General features: G+C 38.4%; 1 protein-coding gene across 1 annotated transcript in view; it reads left to right on the plus strand.

The window, feature by feature from the left end:
- The window catches only part of ARSJ (arylsulfatase family member J), a 43,927-nt gene that overhangs the window by 20,804 nt on the left and 2,511 nt on the right, over positions 1–20,612 (plus strand). The gene's annotated exons all lie outside the window — the stretch shown is intronic.

Below are 20,612 nucleotides of genomic sequence, written 5' to 3' on the forward strand. Positions count from 1 at the left end.
TTAGAGCAATACATGTAACTCACATGGGAAAGCGCACTTCATGTTTTAGGGTTCTCATTCTAAGACCGCGTGATGATGGCAATGAAAAGCCTAAATGTAGGAGATACTTAAATTTTTCTGCCTTCATCATGAGTCCTCAGATGCTCAGGAGAGCCTTAGAAACCTGTAAAGGGCTAAAGATAGTGCAGTATATCAATAATGTCCAGTGTCTGGGTCCATCTCTTGTATGATACCTAACACAAGAAACAAACAGAAAAAAGGCAAATAACCTTAGCCAGAGAAAAAAACTTCATCTATCCCTAGAACTGAAGTCCAGATTAGCTGATTTGCTTAGCTGAATTAATGCCTGCTGTCTGCCCAGTGATTGTTGTATGCTTCAAAAACATCATTTATCTGTTACTGTTTTGTCACATTAATTTTTCTTTGGTTAGTTAGATGAATCTAAACTTAAAGAGCTAATGAAGTTATTACTTACAAGACTGTGTAATATAGAGACACATGATTTTTCTATGGTTAATGAAAAAGATACCAATTATTAAAATAGAAATAAATGGTTAAAAATCAAATGTTATTCCATTAAAGCCATAAATTGATATACCACTTAGAAACACCAATGTGGATTTTCTTAAATTAGTTGTTTAGTTAAATAAGAAGAAACATTCAGTTCTTGATTTCAGTACTTCCAGATTCAAAGTTGTACGTGTGAACTCAAAGACAGATGGCATGCTTGCATTTCCTTGTTTGCCTACTGTGTTCATCTTGAGCTTCTCAGTTGTTTCTAGAAACTAATGCAACATTGAGGCACAAGATATCCGTAGATATCTGTAAGACTGCAAAACAACCAGTCTTAAATTAGTGGAAAGATATACTGGCTTTAAAACACCATGCCAAAAATATACCAATATTCTTGGTGTGATTAAAAATAAAAACCGACTTCTTTTTTTGATAACATTTCCAAATGTGAGCCTGGATATTCTTAAAACTAATTACTGGTATGTGACTATCTGATAGATTTTGGGAGGGTACCTCCCTAATTATTTAAAGTTATTAAAACTTTAAAATTTCCCATAAATGGAAAAGCATCCTTCAAAAAAATTTACTATGAAAACTTCTATTTTTTTTCCCTATGAGACTCTATTCAGTTTAAAAGAAAAAAAAAAAAAGTCAATCCCAGTGCAGGTTACAGAATTCATTGCCTTCTATTTGTAAGGTGTTTAGCCCCCTCAGTCAATCTTAAATAAGCTCAGACAGGTCATTTCAGTGAGTGGTGGCACCTGAGGACAGGTAATACCTACCCTGCCACTGCCCCCCAAAGTGTGGCTTAACTGTGCGTCTCCTGCCGCTCTCTGTCTCTCTCTGTCGCTCTCTGTCGTGCCGTTGGCCCCGGGGTCTGTGGCAGCTCCGCTCAGGGTTCTAGGCTTGTGTGGTACAACTCAAGATTGGCGTGCCAGAAAATGTGACACTGGAAGAACAAGCTGCTTTCTTTTCCTGAAATAGATGATTTTAACCTATTCACTGTGTATGACACACAACCATTATGCTTTAGAAGAAAATGTTCACAGGCTGCGTATGTTTGCTGATACCACCTACTTCTAAATTCGCACCTCATCAACTCATCACTTAAGGAAGCAGGAAGCAAGGAGAGAAAGAAACCGTGTCTTAATTTGTGTAGGTGGGTGATAATGCTCTTAGAGCCAGTGAGGCAAGAGAAGAGCCTGCAGCTGAGCCAAAAGCAGCCCTTCATCTGCTGGCTGGTGCGCTGGGGGAAGGGGGAGCGACCTTCCTCCCCAGCCCACAGCAAGAGCAACCGCAGCACCATGCACCCTGATGCCAGTAAACTGTGAAGAGGGATGGGCCTGACTCCCACCCCCGACCCCTTTCTGTTAGTCTTCACTGTAACCTACAGTCCTGGACTCATGGTAGGAATTTTTAAAGGCCATTTGCAGAAGCATAATGGACACAAAAAGCAATGTCTGTAATTGTCATCATAGGCATCTGAGAAAGTCACTAAATTGTGGAAACTGTAGCTGCTTCAATCTTAAAGCAGATATCATGGAATTTGGCCCCTCCATGGTTACTTCTGTCAAAGGGTTTCACACAGCTTCAGAAACATTAAGAAAGTTAACTTCACAGTACTCCAGGAGAAATGAATTGTTACTCATTCTAGCTTGACAAAATGAAGAGCTGTAATGGAGGAATTCAGGATAGTCTAGTTATGTGGTTTAAGATACTTTTGCCTTATGTCCTCTCCCGTAAGTCAGACATTACTGTCTGAGTGCCAGAGGTAGCAAAAGAGAACACAAGTTTATGGCTTTGCCATATCAGAACAGTTTAGGGTATTAGCTCAAACCATTGGTGAAGACAGGTTTCTTCTAGGACCTAGGCAAATTTTTCTCTGGAAAAAGCCTCTAAGAGGGGAGTGGTTTGCAGAACAGTAACATCTCAAGAGGATACCACTATTTTTGAAGTGAAAGGGAGATAGTGCTAAGTGCTTTGTCCTAGGTCATGAAGGAAGTAAATCAGTAGAGACTGCACATTTCCTGATTCCATGTTTGCTTCTTTAGCTGTCTCTTCACTTAAAGTCGGAAACCTGCAGTGTACAGCCATAATGTTTCTTTTGGGGGAGAGGGGTTGTTGTTGTTCTCATAGCCTCTAGAAAATAAACTATCTGCAGGTAACAAAAGGCCATCAAACGTTATTTAAACAAGTAGCTGAAAACAACTCCATAATTGGGAAGAATTTTGAAGTAGGAGTTATTGAGTCAGGAGAAGTGGAATCTTGTAAGCACATTCCTGAGGGAGTGAGTGGGAGAAATCATTCTTTCTGGTGAGAGGGTGAAATAGTGGATATATGGTTTTAGGTTTTTTTTTAAGAGATGTAGTATGCTTTGCGTGTTTCCACTTGCTCAGCAAGCTAATTTAAATGATTCTTTTCAATCTATAGGCTAATCCAGAGCTCCATAATAGTCATGCACTTGAAATTCTGTCCTTAATGCTGTGAGGGAGTTGTGTTGTTTTTTCCTGTCTCAAGAACTCACCTTAAAAAATGCAGATTCAATGAAAGAATGAGATCTTTTTTTTTTTTCTTTTCATCCCAAAGGAAGATAACAAAAAAATTCATATTTTAATCTAGAAAAGCAAATCACCATATTTTTTATTTTGTTGCTTCTGTGTGTGTGTGGGTTTTTTTGTTTTTTTGTTTTTTTTTTTTTTAACTAAGGGAACATCACATGTCTATGCAGCCTCTGATACAAATGTAGAACTGTGCCTTTTCCTGGATGGAGCTCCTATTTTGCTGTTTCTGTCCTATTCTAGCAGAGGCTTTTTTTTTTCCCGTCTTGTCTTCTGATATTTCAAAAGCATACCCCATCATACTGATGTATGAGATTAAGAGGGGAAAAAAAGTTTAAGGCAAAAAGCATAAGAAAGTTCCTTTAAATAGCTTGGGATCAGTGAACTTAGGTAACCCTGTCTTGAGACTCTGATCTGAATGAAGAACTTGAGTATAGGAATTCGACCTGGCTCTCCGGTATCCTGTCCAAGTTCTGTAGTTGTCAGTAGTGATTGGTCCTCTCCATTTCTCCTGTTAAAGCTGTTCCACTCTCTCTTGGCTGAGAGAGATTGAGTGTGCAGAACAACAAGCAGAGTTCTTACCTGTGGTAAGTTCTTACCTAGCTTGAGACCCCATCAATGAATATATGAAAGGAGCAACTCAGAGAGGTGGGGTACCTCAAATCTCAGGAAACAGCCCTGATGATAAAGGCTGACTTGTCTCGCTCTCTTGTTCTATCCTAAGACTTTTCCAGTTTAAAATTTTGGTAGTATTATGTTTCCATGAAAAGTTTGGGTGTTGCTGGATATTCTAGTGAAATTTTCTGATGGAAAAACTATTTCACTGGAAAGTTGGCCTGATTTAATTACTCTGACTATATAAGTAGTACTTTTAGCATGCTGGAAAAGTCTTACGTGCAGTGGGAAAAGACAGCTACATAAATATCTATCCTGACTGTCTACTGATTAAGCTATTTGGAATGAGGAAGACCTGTGCAAGATGCACTGAATTCCTGAAACCTTGCAGAAGGCTCAAGGACATTCATGCAGAAGAAAATCATGTAAGACAGAGCAGAAGGCAGTTGTCAGAACTGATTTTAGGGGAACCTGTAGAGTCCATGTTAGTGTAGGCCCAGTGACGCAAAGAAGCTTTTATTTCAACACATAAAATTCTTAAATGCAGCTGATGCAAAGGATATTTATATGCTCAGAAGGAAAAGTGATGAGTTCAACTGAAAAACTGTTTGAAAGGCTACTTCAAACATAGTTACATAGGTAACTATGTACATAGTCAAAGTTACATAGGTAACTTCAGAAGAAAAGTAGACATTTCCTAGGCAAACATATCATAGTTGCTTAAAGAATTTCAGAATTGCAATTGGCTGTAAGTTAGAGCATGGATTTTTTTCCCACCCCCATCACACTGGAATGAGAATGAAGACAGATGGGAACAAGTGAAAAAGGCGCTTTTTTTCTCTCCCCCCCCCCCCCCCCCCTTCCCCTTCTCTGAGCCTGATAAGTTTGGAGGATTTCAGAAAGTGTGGTTAATACAGACCTACATAGCTATGCTGTGCTGAGATACTTCGGTAATGGACTATATATAATATCCAGCATTAGTCATTTTCTTACTTTTCCATAATACCACAGAACCTTGAGCACTTTCTGAAGCATTGAATGTTAATCTGGAATAGCCTCAAAACAGCCTTAGTCTGAGTTGGCTGTAATTTCATGTATGCAAAGAGATATGCAGATTTATACAGCCATGGTACTATTTTTCTGGTAGAAATCAGGATTAAGAGGTCACATGTTCATTGTGAGTAAGTGCAGAAAACTTTCTAGTTTGCCACAGGAGTTTTTTTCACATTTGGCGTTTTAAATCAGGCAGCTTTTTAATAATACTATCTGCAAATGAAAAAGAGATAGGAGGGAAAATCTTAACTTCTCGCAAATATAAACCTGAGAAGTAATTGTGTTGCCTATTAACTAGCTCATGGTATCCTTCACGTTGTTATTACATATTATCATGTCTAGATTAGATACTTTTCAAAATTTAAGATATATTTGTTTTGAAAATGCTCTGCTTATATAACAGTGCCTACTGCTGGCTCTATGTCTAAAAAGTCGCATAGAAAAAGGTAATAAAAGCAATGAAAAGGCTTCAGGTAATTTTCATAGTTTTATCAAGCCCTAATTATAAGTCCCACCCTGATTTTAATGTGGTTTTCATAGTTTTTTTTTTATCTTCCCCTTCTTTCTATTGTCTCCTTTCTTCCTAGCTTTGTTCAGCAGTAGCCATTCTTACTGCAGAGCTTAATGCAGTTGTCCTAAATCACCATCAATCCTGCTGCTCAGTTGCTTAAATGGGTTGCATTAGAAAGTTATGAGAATCTTTGTTTTCCCGAGGCAGAGTCAAAATTCATTTTTACTCTGCACTCTCACCTAGCCAGGGAATGCAAGTTAAGACCTTAAAGATATTTTCCTGCTATCTTGTTTTGTTGCTACTAGCTCTTCAAGCAAACTCTGTTGTATTTTTCTTTTGAACGTGCTGAACATAACAGAGCATGCTCCTTTCTAAAAGTGTGTTTCTTTTTTTTTTTTTTTTTTTTTTTTTTTTTTTTAGCATAAATAAAAGCTAAATAGTTGGTCTGGCAGTTTATAGAGCACCACTGGGCATAAAATGAACTATTTATGAATTTTACAGTTGTGCAGGAAGATTGCCAGTATTCTAAATATATTATGGGCTGAATATTAAACCAGTCAGCTGGAACAGTTAATGAAGAACCAGTGTATTTAGAGAACATAAATGAATTGCAGGGGTAGATAGACAGAACAAGTTGAAAAATCATTTTATAGTGTGCACCTACTTTTGTGAGAAACCTGGTTAACTGATCCTTGATATGCTTGTAGCTCTCAGACAGTATTTCCAAAGTTGGAAATGAGATACTAAGCTCAAGTTCTGTGTAGTAAGGAAATGTAGAATAGTAATTTTAATGTTTGATTAATGTAGATGAATGAAAGTCTGTAGGAAAAATCATCAAGACACGGAACTGATCTAGCCTGTAACTGAAAATTGGTTTGCGTTATGCATCCTATTTTGTTCTTGCTTTTGTATCCTTCCTCTTGCAAGACTGCCCCTTTGCAAGCTCTCCTGTTTCCTGTCTCCGGAGCATTTTAAACTCTGCTTATGCCATTGGGGAGCCCTGGGCTGAGACTGGGAAGAGCAGGTTTCTTTCCATAGGTATATATCTGGTGCTAGCTTACTTTGGTGAGATGCTTCGTTTTTCCCTATCTCAGAGGGCCTATATGTTTAAAGATGTTGATTTATCTTTATTGCAGTTCCGTGAAGTCGATGTAAACTCTGTCTTTGATTCTGGTGAACTTTGAATCAGGCCAGTAATCCCAGCCACATCTGCAAGGTTACTGTTTGCTTTGAAGTTCTATGAATAATGTACCTTTTATGTCATGATGAGTGACCTACATGTTCCAGCATCAGAGGGCATCTCCTCTGAACTCACCAGTTATAGCATGTGTAGTGCTAATATCACTCCATCAAACAGATGGTTCGAGGTGGGGGGAGGAAGAAGCTCTGCAGAAGGCAGGCACGTAGCACTGACAGCATTGATGCATAGCTTCCATGAATGTGCTAGGATTTGTGTGTTTGACATATTGGATGGTATGTGTCTTTTTTAAGCATCAGTTATGCTAGTATCTCTCCATTACACACATCATTCTTGTCACACTTAGTTTGGGATAAAACGACCTCCTAACATCCTGGATTCATTAAAATATTGAGGTTTTACAGCATATATTTTCTGTATGCTTTATCTGTTACTAGAAATAACTATTACACAGGTAGGAGTCACGGGTTTTTTAGATTTTTGGCTGGAATAACAATGAGTAGGTGCCTGTTTCCATTCACACCCTGTCTTACACTCCATTTTATTTCCTTGCCTATTGTGCTGTGGCCTCAGTTTCTGTTGGGCTTCTAGAAACTTCCACAATGCAAATAACAACGGAAGATGTTATTGAAGAACAGGATGGATGAAGAATTACTAGTGGTTTAAAAAAAAGTAAAGAGTGCAGCTGTGACATTTAAGATAGTGCTGTTCTACTTGATTTGCCAGTCAGAATTTAGAAGGGAAATAAGGAAGCATTTGTCCAAATCGCTTCATTATTCAATTGCATGGAGGCCTAGACAACAGACATACTGTTCATCTCTGTCCCTTACTGACTGTAGTTTGTTCTCTTCTACAGAGCAGGAGGATAGGGGAAAGGAGAAAAGCGCAGGCAAGCGGAGAAGAGAACTTGGCAGTGCCCGTACACTGGCACCTTGCAAGCACTGCCCATCTGGGCTGCTCTTTCTCACTGCGAGGGAGGGTTTTCTGATTTCACCGCAGCGCCTGTTCTACGTAGCATCCTTATATTTTCCTGTGCTCTGCCTAATTTCAGCAGAAGCTCAGAGACAGGAACTTGAACACACTCGGTGTTTATCTTGGGGGGTGGGTATTTAAGGTGTTGGGCTTGGGATTTTTGGGGTGTTTTTTCCTGCTATAAGGCATGGATTACAGTGAGCTGGACGTGGTACCTGCTGAAGTTGTTTGGCTCCTTTTCAATCCTGACATACAGAGATTTTAAGAGAATCTGTTGACCACAACATTTAAGAGTGTGTTGGGAAAAAAAGAGCAATTTGCCTTCATGCTTTTATTCTTTTTCCAGAAATTTGGAAGTCTCTAAGGTAAGAAAGACATCATGCTCTGAATACAGACATTTGACTTTCCTCTTTATGCCGTATCATGTAATATCTCTGTGTTAGTTAAAAATTGTCACATTAAATGATTGACAGCACTGAAATACTGCTCTCCACTCCTTCCTCTCTTTGTTTCAAAGACACACCTACAGCTACATCTACTCAGATGATAGCAATAAAAGCATTTGAATTCCATATTGAATCTCCTCTGTGAATAAACAAAGGTGTTTCATTTCCCCCTATTGTCAGTCAGACACCTTTCATCAGGGCTCCAGGTTGATAAAACACTTTAATACACTATTTCTTTGGAAACTGCACATAGTACCTACAACACCAGTCATGGTCTTGAGCAAAAAATGGGCTCATATATTGTGGTGGGTGGTATTTTTAATACAGTATTCCTCTAGTACATCAGAAAGGAGGAAAGAGTCTAGGAGTACTAACAGCAGTCAGCAAATTTACTGAGAAAGTAGGATCCTGTTGAGTAGCTGGCAATATGTGACAGAACTTGTAGATAACTACTAGTAATGATTTTAAATAAGTAGACATTTTATAAGTGCTATATTTTAACAAATCCAGTTAGAAGCTAGCTTTAGCACCAGGGTGGTGTTCTGCTTTGCTTCCTACAGCATTTATCTGAAGACTAAAAAGGACATTCTGAACATTAGTTGTTGTCCCTCTGCTGCACTGTACAGAAGGAAAAAGGTGTCATCCTGGCTTAAAGGAATGAGAAGGAACTAAAACTAATACAATAGTGTCAGAAGGACAAAAGAATTAAAGTTCAGGCTGAGAACCATGCAGTAAATTTACAGCAGAATTCAGAAGAAAGCATGTGTCTCTTGGCTCCCAGCCCTCAGTTTCAAGTCAAGGTTATTCCTCTTGCTAATGATTCAGTACCACTGTTATTGCCAGTAAATGTCACCACAGCAAAGCATCTATGTTGTTGAGAAGTCAAAATGCATTTTGTTCAATCTAGATAAAACTGTTCTTTGCATTATCACAGCAGTAGCTTTTCCTGGAAAATGAGTTCAGTTCTAGCAGAAGCTCTGGACTGGCATAAGCTGCTTTCTGGCATGCCTCTATCCTAGGATACCTGTAGAGACAGCAGTGAAAGGCATCTTCATTTTGCTGACGAGAATGTGGCTGATATGAAAGAATTTAAACAGGAGGTGCCTGGGTGAGCATTGGAGTCTATGTAAATCTTGAAGTCAGTGCATTGTGCTCTGCAGCTTCTCCAGTTTTGAATAAAACTTTCAGTCAATATATTACTGAAAGTTTCAGTCAATATATTACTGACATGTCAGCAGTTAAGTTACAAGTGTCTAGAAGGGTGTACTTAAACCTTAACATAAATGCTCAGCTATACCACATTCATAGAATCAGAAGGGTTGGAAGGGGCCTCTGGAGATCATGTAGTCCAACCTTCCTGTTCAGCAGGGTCACCTGCAGCATGTTAGACAGGGTTGCATCCAGGCAGGCCTTGAAGATCTCCAGAGAAGGAGATCTTCACCACCTCTCTGGGCACCTGGTGCAGGGCTCTGTCACTCTCACAGGGAAGAAATTCCCCCTCACGTTCAGGTGGAACTTCCTGTGCTTCAATTTCTGTCCATTGCCTCTTGTCCTGTCACACGGGACAACTGAAAAGAGTTTGTCCCCATCCCCTTGACACCCTCCCTTCAGGTACTTGTACACATTGGTAAGATCCTCCCTCAGTCTTCTCTTCCCCAGGCTGAAGAGGCCCAGCTCTCGCGGCCGTTCCCCATAGGGCAGGTGCTCCAGCCCTCTGATCATCCTCATAGCCCTATGCTGGACTCTCCTCAGTAGCTCCATGTCTCTGTTGTACTGGGGAGCCCAGAACTGGACACAGTATTCGAGATGAAGCCTCCCCAGGGCTGAGTAGAGGGGCAGGATCGCCTCCCTCGACCTGCTGGCAACACTCTTCCTAATGCACCCCAGGAGACCATCGGCTTTCCTGGCCCCAATGGGACATTGCTGTAGGTAGATCTTCTGCTATGTTGAATTGTTGTGATATACGGGAGATAAAGAAAGAGATAATAATTTTATCTTCATGAAAGTCTATATTTTTCACTTTTTCACAATAATGTTATATGATGGACAGCATTCAACAGAACAAATAGAATAACAGAGTTGAGATGGCACAGAAGCAATCATCCGAAAATATTTCTTAATTGATTTAGCATTCACAGTGATCCTCTACACTAGGAAAGAGGTGCCATAAATTACTTTATGGGTTCAGTCTGATATCATGATGACACTGAGCAAAATACACTGAAAGAATATTTTATTGAAAATAATAGAATTAATGGAATTTAAGTAGCTAGGTATTAATTAATGGCACTAAAATCTAATCCCTGTTTTTATAATAGTTACCTGGAGACACTTGAGCTTGAGACACTAATCTAGCAGAACAGGGGTTGTATAAATACTAGCGAGAAAGATAGTGGCATTACCACTTGATTAGCATAGTTCCAGTAATTTGTCTCTAAATGAGTCTTAGAGCCTTAAATAAGGTTTCTGAATTTAATGATTAATGATATCCATAAGCTTAATAAGGCAATGAAACTGTGATACTCTTCAATGTCACTCTCAGAAGTGGTATGTTTATGTAGGTGTTGAGTGGTTAATGGAGAATGATAGCTTTCACAATGTTTGGATGTGGTGTGAAGGTATCTAAAATACTTGAAGTCTCTGAAGCTCTAAGTAATCCTGATTTTTCAGTATCATATTCTTCAGTTACAAAGCTATTATCTCTCCCTATACACAATACCATGTAACAACATGATACGGTAGTTGTTATCCTGTATTTTACTTCTTGCTATTTTATCCTCGTTCATCCTTGCTGTCAATTCAAGATCGTTTCACAATATTTACACTGATACAGACTCTAAGGACTGGATATATGAATAATACATAGGATGATGTTAATTCAGAAATAGTAATAAATGGTCAAAATGTGTACTTTAATTAAAGAATAAGAAAGTAATTGTTTGGGTGCTACCCTAAGGAGTATTGTTAAATATCAACCCTGATTTTATGTTATTTTTATGAAGGATGTGCTCTTGTGAAAGGCAGACATATAACAGATACTTTTCATGTTCCTGTGGTGCACTCATTGGGTAAATTGTTCTTTATATAAGGCTGAACAAATTTTCCTAATCTGTTATAGAATTATGGATACTAACTTTAAGAGCCTTTGCTGAAAAGTATTTCATACATGTACATGGCAACTGTTTTTATTCTGCCCGTGTATTCATTGATAATAACATGCATTTTTACATTATTTTGGGCAGAACGCTTCAATGAGACACACTGAAATATTAAATTTACCCTTTCTGTGTGAATGACTAGTTTAGGCTATTAATAGTACCTGAGATGGTATTGTCTCTGAGCCACAGCTATGAACACACAGGTTAAAATTTACGTACTGCTCAGGAGTTAAGTGCTGTAGCAAGGAGAAGAACCTTTATGAACTGCTGTGTGTGATGTCCCTGTCCTGACATACTCTTCTTGTCCTAGCCTCTTTCAGTGCAACAGGGTCTGCAGACTGTTTTTTTGAAGGATCTGAAGGGGGAATTTTTTTTGCACTCCAACTGATGGCCTTTAGACTTCATTTGCGTCACTTCTTGTTTTCTGCCTGGAAAAATGACTAGAGCAGGACTGAAAATTTCATCTCATAATAATAAACTTTTTTTTTCTTTCCCATTTGCTTGCCTTTCAATTTCAAAGAAATATACTGCAAAGGCTGTAATTATGGACCTACACATACATCTAAAAATGATTTTTTTTCTGAATTATTTGACAGCTCTGTTTGTGAACTACTTTTCTTGTGAGTGTAGCTCCAGAATTCTCATGAGCTTACTGCAGTGCCTTTTTTTCCATATAACATGTTGATTAGGTGTAAAATCAAAACGGATCTATTTTTTTGCTGAGAGCCCAGAATTTGGTGGAAATGACTGGATGTGTGGCTGGCGTGTAAAGTATTTAGTCAAATTGTTTTCTTTTCATTTCATTTACATGTAGACATGAAACCAAGAGCACTGATCATGCAGTCACATTTTTTTCTTCTCGGTGATAAAATTGGAAATGGTTTGCTCTGTTTCTACAGCTGCAGTGAGCTTGGAGCAAAGAAAACAATAGCCACATATACACATGTGCATTCCAGCTGTTTCTTACTCCACATTCTCCTTTGTCCTTTTTATCCTCTCATTTTGAAGAGATACATTGTCTCCATGACAGAAAAGGTTACTAGTAGACTTGCTGAGAATTTAACAATGTTTTGTGTGTTTTTTTTTTTTTTTTTTTTAAAGGGGGAGGGGAACTAGTCTGTGAAAATACTCATTACAATTTCATTTGTGTGATCCATTGAAGTTGAAACTTTTGCTTGAGGGTCATTAAACAATTTTTATTTGTTCCCTGCATGAACTGCCCCTTGCAGCCAGGGACAGCAACCCCCAGGAAATGCAGATGAAGCTTTTAGTTTCTTTTGTCTCCTGGCTTGATTGTGTAGTCTGCTCTTTTTCCTTCAGAACTAGCATTTCCAGAGCACTTCTAGGGTGACAGTTCCATCAGCGGGAGATGAGGAAGACAAAAGATGGCAGGGCTGGTACACATCCTCGAGATGCAAAAAATCTTTCTACCTTGGTTCTCCAGCTTGAGAGCAGCAGTCGGCTGCTGTGCAAGGGCTTCTCAGCCACCCCAAGGAGCTTGCTGAAATTCCCTCTGACTGTTGCTATTGATAAAAGTTTATTTTTGTTACTGCAACTCTGGTTGGCATTCCCCTGAGCTGGATGATAAAAATGTTCATGGTCGAAGTGATACAGTGGTGAAAGGATGTTGTTCGAAAGACCGAATGTCAGTGAGATCAGTATTTTCAAATGATCCTGAGGCTGAGTTAATGTACCACATGCCAAATAACGTTCAATTAAACAGGGATATCTCAACTCCTGCTGTCCTTGAAAAAAGGTAATCTGAACAAAAACTGTCAACAAATAAATCATTAGACTTTTTTCTTTTCCTATATTTGTTGGAAGAGCCTTAGTTGATAAAAATGTTGGAAGGGAGGTTTGAGAATCTTTGAAGTGAAATATTTGCAGTAACACTGCTGAAGTGATAAAACCATAAATAACTTCAGTTACTCTTTTATGTACACACTTGGTTTAGAAGTGGATATTTCCTACTATGTTTTATAAGCACATAAAAATTCAAGGTATACAGCTGAAGATGAAATGAATGTGTGTGTATGTCTGAATGTGAAAACTTCAGTTTTGTTTTATGGAGGCCAACACACTGCAAGAGTTTAAAGTTTACATATAGAGTCTTTTTGCTTTACATTTGTTGCTCTGGCCAACATGGCTACACTCATTTGCCACTGATGCACCCTCTGCCTCCTAAAATTACAAAAAATAAAAAGTTCTAAGCCAAAATATAATAAATGATAGGGTAGATTCATAGAGTTTATTCTGGGATATGTTTAGCTAGCATTGGTAGAGAACTCCAGCAGAGAAAGTGTTACTCCCCAGAGAACCCCTCAGTCCTAGTGGCTTTCACTACGCACCCCAGTATCACCCTAGCGTATGCTCAGGGTTCAGTCAGGGTACATACCTGGGGATGAGGGGGAGCATGTCAACTTTGGAAAATGGATAGTCTTTGTCTCCCTCAAATTTCTAAAAATTAAATGGTATTGGCTAGGCTGAGGCACTGCGTTCTGTATGTAGCTGTAACAAAGCTTCTTTGAAGCCTCCGACTAACTCGTATCTCAATGAAGAACAGCCTCCATACTGTAGTGCCGAGTCTGTGCTCCCCTTTTTGCCATAAAGGGATTCCTTACTGCAAGGAATGCACCCGCCATCTCAGAGAAGCCACCTATAGTGCCACTTTCAGGTGGTGGTAGGAGTATTTCATACCTTGTTCAATCCCCTGGGAAAATATTGTGGATACTTGGGATATCTTACCCACAACATTAAACAGGTGGAAAAATAGGCAACATAACCCAATATGTTCTTTCTTTCCTTAACTTATATTGTTTAGCAAAAGAGTCTATTTTGTGGTGGATCATGTTCTCCTGTAGAAGGCATTTCCTTCTCTCCTTAGTACAGTTCAGAATTAGAACAAAATGCTGCATAGCTGGCTTGTGAGTTATTTCCATACCTATAGTGATACTCATTCATGGCACAAACTTTGATTGCTTATTTTGGTCCTGATTCAGCCAACAGCCTCACTGAAATCACACTCAGATTTAAACTATATGTTGAACTGAAGCCTTAGCTGTGACTTGGAACTTTATTTTGGAATCGAGTGTCCGGAACTTATGACAGAATAAACAGTCTGTCCCTGGGCTGCTGCAGTAGCTGCTATTTTTGAAAGACAGACTGTAACTTGTGTAGTACAGGCTGCACACTTCTGAAGATATTCTCCTCAGAAACAATATTGCATGAGAAACAAAACTTTTATGCTAGCGTTTAGAAAATGTAGTCGCACTGCATAGTACAGAGTTGCCATGGACCAGTGGTACTGAAGAGAGAATCTGGGGCTGACAGAGCTCAGTGAACCTAGTCTTGTCTAGAAGCTAAAGATACTCAAACTTACTACTACAAAAGATATTGAGATGCCTGCCATCTGCTCTCTCTGTCAGGAAAGCCTGCTAAGTTGTATTTAGCAAAAGCAAAACGTGACCTATCTCAAGTTAAGAAAAAGCTAGAAATAACATCAAAAATTACAAAACATTTTACTTTTCAGTAAAGATATTTAATACAAAATGGGGGGAAAAAAAGCACCCTTTGGCTACAGGTTACATATTTTTTATTGTTATGAGCCTGAAGGGACTACTCAGTGGTACTCAGGGGCTGCTTTCAGCCATTCATGTAAAGCTGTGGTGCGTTCATTTAGGTCTTATTTAAATCAGCTGAGCTCTGTCACTCTGCCCAGTGTCTTCTGTATCAACCTGCTGAAAGCCACTTTTTCCAGCTTATTCTTTGATTTGAGTTTGTGATTCAAATTAATAATCTGAAGAATCGTGAGCAGACTCAGCAGAAAGTATTTGTTTCACGTCAGATATTTTTGATGCAAAATTGTGTTTTTTGTGTGTTTTTTTTCCCTGATGGCCTATGTCTGATCAAGAGCTCTGTAGTACTCTGCCATGCCCTTGACCAGCCTGTTTGGAAGTCTGAAAGCAGAAGAGTTTTTCACAGCTTCCATTTCCTTTGTGAGCATCTTGCAGAGCTCAAAACAACTTTGAGGTAAATAAGAATAAACATATCCACCCAAAGTAACAACTTCTTCAAAAGATTGTGTTTGTGAACTCAATGCTAAAGCTTCAGACCACTACAAAAAAGTCTTGATTATGTGATTTCTTTTCCTGGTCACTGAGTTCCACTTCTATGTTTTCTGAGTGGCGAGGTGGGTATCGTCATTTTTCCCCCACAAGCTGGAACCTTGAGGAGTGAGAGCATCGAAACCAAAAATATCTTGCTATTTTGTGTGCTCTTTCCTCACCTGGATAGTAGAATATTTTTCAAGTTACTATGTTATGCCAAAAGGAGATAAGTTTCAGGTAGTATCACATAGACTATTCCTTAGCACACCTTAAAACTTTATAGGCTGGTGTCTTGCAATATTTTATTTTTATCAAGGCAATGCATAATAATCAATTATGATCTTTTAAGCTGATTTAGCATGCACACCTCAATGCTATCACTCTGGTTGTAATTCCAACAAGTGATTTTCTTTAATTAAAATATTGTATTAGCTTCTAGCCTTGAGATTATTTTAAAAATGGAGAAAACTTGTTCAACGCTTCCTGAGCTATGCAGACATAATAAAAATACGGGGTTTTTTTGCATGTACTGACTAGAAGTGTGCTAGCTAAAGTTGTTGAAATTAGAAACTTCAAGCTGTGCTTCTTTGTTAATCTTCAGTAAGCCTTAAAGAGTCTGTTTGAAGACAATTAATCCAGGATTTTGAAATTATGAAAGCTTAAAATCAGCAGTTTTGTACATGCACATTGCAAAATTAGAAACATGCCAGCTTCTTACTCAGTGGAGAACCCACCCTGAAGCTGAGAGGGAAAACTCTCAATAGGAAACTCCTTAGGGAAACTGTTCCTAAGGGGGACTGGTTAGGTGTATGTAAGTTCAAGACTCCATAAGCATCCCAGGGACATGAGGCATGCCATATTCTGCAGACTGTCAGTCTTGCTCTCAGCTTTGAGGAAATAGTGAAAATGTGCAGAGATTAGTATGTAGTGTCACTGATCCACTTTGCTTTGGTTTGCTTTTCAGATGAAACCTGGGAAAGTAATTTAGCTTTATTAAGGCATAAGAAGTGGGAAGTTATGCCTCCAAATGTTAATGTATTCCTCAAGCTCATGTCAAATTGACTTTAGTGTCACTGTGGTTATTTAGATCAAAAAAGAATCTGGGCGCTTGAGTGTACAGCTGTCCTTTAACAACTTAATGGTCACTGCACCATGAGGCTGAACATAGGAGTAATATAAAAACCAACAAGCTTAGCTCAGTGTCTCTCTAGATTGATAGAGAAGGGGAATTATCCTGGAAAGCTGCATCATGAGCAAAGCCTCAGGACTGGAGGTTGGTTGGTTGGTTCGTTCGTTCAAGAAACCTGTGAAATATTTCTACCAGCAGCCAGGTCCGAAGGATCTCTGAAGTCATCATGACACTCTCTCCAGGAATCTGTTACTTTAAAGCTTCCACTACAAACAAGTAAATGAAGTTTTGTAGCAGTCAACTAGCATTAAACAGCTGCCTTAGCTGGAATAGGTAGTACAGTGTTTTACTGTAAACATATGAACAGCTTTCATACTAATAAAATAGAAATAAAAGTAGAAAATGCATGATGAAGAGCCATCCACATGTAGTCTACAAAAAATGAAAATAATCATTTATATTTTTCAATAGCGTGTTATTAGTTCAAGGTTTCAGATTTTGGTTGCCTTCCTGTTCTGTAAGAACAGCAGACATTTTTCAAATTTGAGGCATCTAATAAACAGACAGGCATGATCTAGAAACTGGAAGGTCAGGGAAAAGGGGGGAATTCTATAAACATTCAAAGTAGGCACCAGACCTGCACCCCATACAGAATGCTGTCACACTACTACCTTTTTGTAAGTACTATACATAAAGGTCAAAACCTAAAAAACTGTAAATTTAGATTCTGTCGCTTGTCAGTGTTTACTTATATTTGATTGGTTACTAATGTTGTAATTATAATAATGAATTCCAGATTATTCATTATCATAATTGCTTTCTGCATTTGAGATTAAATTCAACCAATTTATTCTGAAGAATTCGCTAGTCTTGCAGTGGAAAGCTAAAAAAACTATAGAATGTTTTGCAGAAATTTCATGGCAGTTAGTGAGCTCTTAAGTTTGTCTTCTGGAGAACTTCTCCCAGATCAGCATCTGTCTCTTATTTTATGTTTTGGCTTGTTTTCATCTTTTGTTTTGGTTTGTTTTTTTGTTTTTCTGCAGTCTTAAGTACAGTTTCAAAGCAGTAGTATTGAGACACTTCTTCCATTGCTATTAATGCCATTTACTTCCACATAATCACTGTCTTTTATTTAAATTGCTTTGGTTTTCTATCAATGGTCTGACTGTCCTTTGAAAATAAGATACTTTCACTGAAAAAGTAGTATTGGCATATAATGGATCACATAGGAAGGCATGCAGTACAGGAAAATGAACAAAACCCTGACCATTTTTGTAAAAGTAAAAGATATTCTAAAAAATTATAGGTTAGTGTTTCTTTGAAGCATTTCTACAGTTGAAATGTTTTTACTTAGAACTGATTATTTTGCAGATATTTCTTTACTGGTATGAATATGCATATACACATATTTGTATGTGCACATATATGTATATTCAGAGGTATAGCCATGCCATAAATACCTAAAGATTATGCACATATAGGAAATGTACCAAAGGTACATGAAAGTAGGCAACAGACCAGAATCTAAGCAGGACAGTTATATATGTATTGTAGCCTGCATACTGAGTAATTTCCTGAGGGGAATGCTGAAACAAGATGCATTGCTGTATACCAGGTACTTTCTTAAGAATATATTTAACTGAGGCTAGTTCTTGACATTGGTTGGGTCAATATTTGTCAGACTAATACCATAGGAGTTCCATACTTGGGAATATAATTGAAAAGCCCTAGCTGGGGAATCTGTGTGTTGTTTATGAATTGTCTGTGTGAATTAACTTTGTATGAATATCATACTTTGAGTATAGTTTTGTCAAGAGGCAGATTAGTTTGGAATATGTGGTCCTGTTGGCCATTGACCCCCAGCTTCAGCGTTGAGGAGAAGGATAGAAGCATCTCTGTTAAAACAACATTACTTTAGAGAAAATTCTGGCTTCCAGCAAAGTTGGCTTATTGGAGAGGAATTGCCCAACTGGGTATTGATCTCAAGGTAGAGGAAGTTTTAAAGATTTAAGAAGGGAGGAACTATTCTACTAAAATAGTAGGATGGGGGCAAAGACTTCTTTCATTAAGATCAGATAAGAGAAATTTACTGAAAAAAATTCAACAGGGCAGTGGGAAGGGGAGGAGGATGAAATTATGTCTTCTGAACATAGTTCCATGAAGAGTTTCAAAGAAAAAGTGGAGTATGGGGCACTGTTATCAGACACTGTGAATTCCTTCTGGTAGTTTGCCTTTTTAGAAGAAAAAGAATGACACAGTTGAATCATCAGAAAGATATGGATAACTTGTGTGCATGACATTCATTTTTTCAAAAGTAAAACATAAATCCCACAAAGACAGGGTTTTGGGAGTATGCTCTAACTACTGCAGTATCTCCTGCCTCAGCACTACTTTGCCGGTTTGGGGACAATTGGCTGGCAGGCTCCAGACGCAGACAGTGCGCACAGATAGAAACAATGCTCTGAAAATGTGCCGGACACACAAGGAAAAGACATAGCACTGTAGCCTAGGAAGTGCAGGCCAGCTTAAAGCAGAGGAGTATAAGACTCAAAGCTGCTGCAATAAATTAGTTAGACTAGAGCTTCTGGTTCTGTGAAAATAAATTCCAGAATAAAATGGAAGTTACACAATTATTACAGATTGGCAGGCATTAAAGACATTTCTATCTTCTAAGATTTTGGCCAGGAAGACATCATATAAAAGCAGATTTTAAGTTATTTCTGGATGGATAGATCCTAATGTTTTTCATCTTCTAGATAGGTCAGGAGGCCGGTCGGATCTGTGATACTAGCAAAACGTGCAAAGGCGTCTAAGTTCCTATTACCAAAAAATAATGGTAAAAGTATTTTCAAAGATGCTTCATAATGATAGACCTAGCAGTTTTATCTATGACTGAGGATTTAAAATATTCTTTTACTCAAGCACAAGTTGTCTTTAGGTTACAGCATACCATTATATTTTATTTTTAGCGTCAAATTGATACACTGACTTGGCTTTTTTTTTTTTCTTTGAGACTTACTACTGAATTCATTTTCTAATCATATGGATGCCATATGTATTCTTTACACATTGACTATACTTCAGAATTTACTATTGTATCCTTTTAATATACTGCTATTATATGTTCAAAGTCCAGGATATTTATATGCTGTAGATATATTTACCACTAGCAAACTATGAGGCATTGTAAAAATCGTATTCATCAAAATAGTCTTCTGTAATCATTGCAAAATGGGAACATGTGAAAACTTGCTATGGAGGAAAGAAAAGTACCTCAAAATATCTCTACTCCTATAGATATAAATATTTTGACTAACTCTCGGTTCATAGAGGGGAAACATTTCTTTGGACGTTTAGGACAGAAAATGACTATTGAACAAGAGACCTAGTGGTGAAATTATCCTTTGCTTTTGAATGACCAGCCACTAAAAAAAACATCTTTCACTGTAACTGCATATTTTGGCCTTTCAGTTTTGGCTGCAGTATTGGCAGTGCATGCATACTTAGGCCTCTTACTAAGGAGATAAATGCCAGAGCATGGAATTGTAAGTATTCCAGACTCCAAGGGGAGAGCAGAGCCAGGCTCCCTAATGAGCATACTGGCAACTGATTCAGATATTATAATATTAGTAATTTCTTTGCTAAGTAGTGGCCCATATACATATTGCATGATGGATGACTGCTAAGCAGAAATCAAATCACCAGGTTTTCAGTGCTGTGCGTGCTGAGAGAGCTGATCCCAAGGCAAAACTCTATTGTACTAGTTTATGCTCATAGGTTCCTGCTCAGAATTGTTCCACTTTCTCTATTTGGTAGTATACGTAAGAGATACTTGAAAGGTCTGTGAGCTTGACCGCTACCTTTAAAACAGTAGTCTTCAACTAATGGTTCACAAGCAGCACGTTGCCTCTAAGTTTTGAAATTGCTCAGGGCTAAAAGGAAATTAAAAAGTTAATAATAAGGCCAGCAGGGAGAGGAGTACATGAAGTTGCTGTGTCATGTTACTTGTTCAATATTGTTGCCCAGAGGTCAGAAAAGTTTGGGGAACCACTCTTCTAAACACTTCTGTGGTGAAACAGATGCCATTCTCTTGTTTCAGCAAATGCTATAGTACGACCTCATTAGTCTTTGTCATTTACACAGTAAAAATTGCTTCATGCACAAAATTTTTTCCTGCTACAGTAATCCTAGAATCATAGAATCGGTAAGGTTGGAAGGGACCTCTGGAGATCATCTAGTCCAACCCTCCTGCTCAATCAGGGTCACCTACAGCATGTTAGACAGGGTTGCATCCAGGCGGGCCTTGAAGATCTCCAGAGAAGGAGACTCCACAACCTCTCTGGGCAACCTGGT

This window comes from Rhea pennata, chromosome 4, assembly GCF_028389875.1.
Source record: "Rhea pennata isolate bPtePen1 chromosome 4, bPtePen1.pri, whole genome shotgun sequence".
NCBI classification, from domain to species: domain Eukaryota; kingdom Metazoa; phylum Chordata; class Aves; order Rheiformes; family Rheidae; genus Rhea; species Rhea pennata.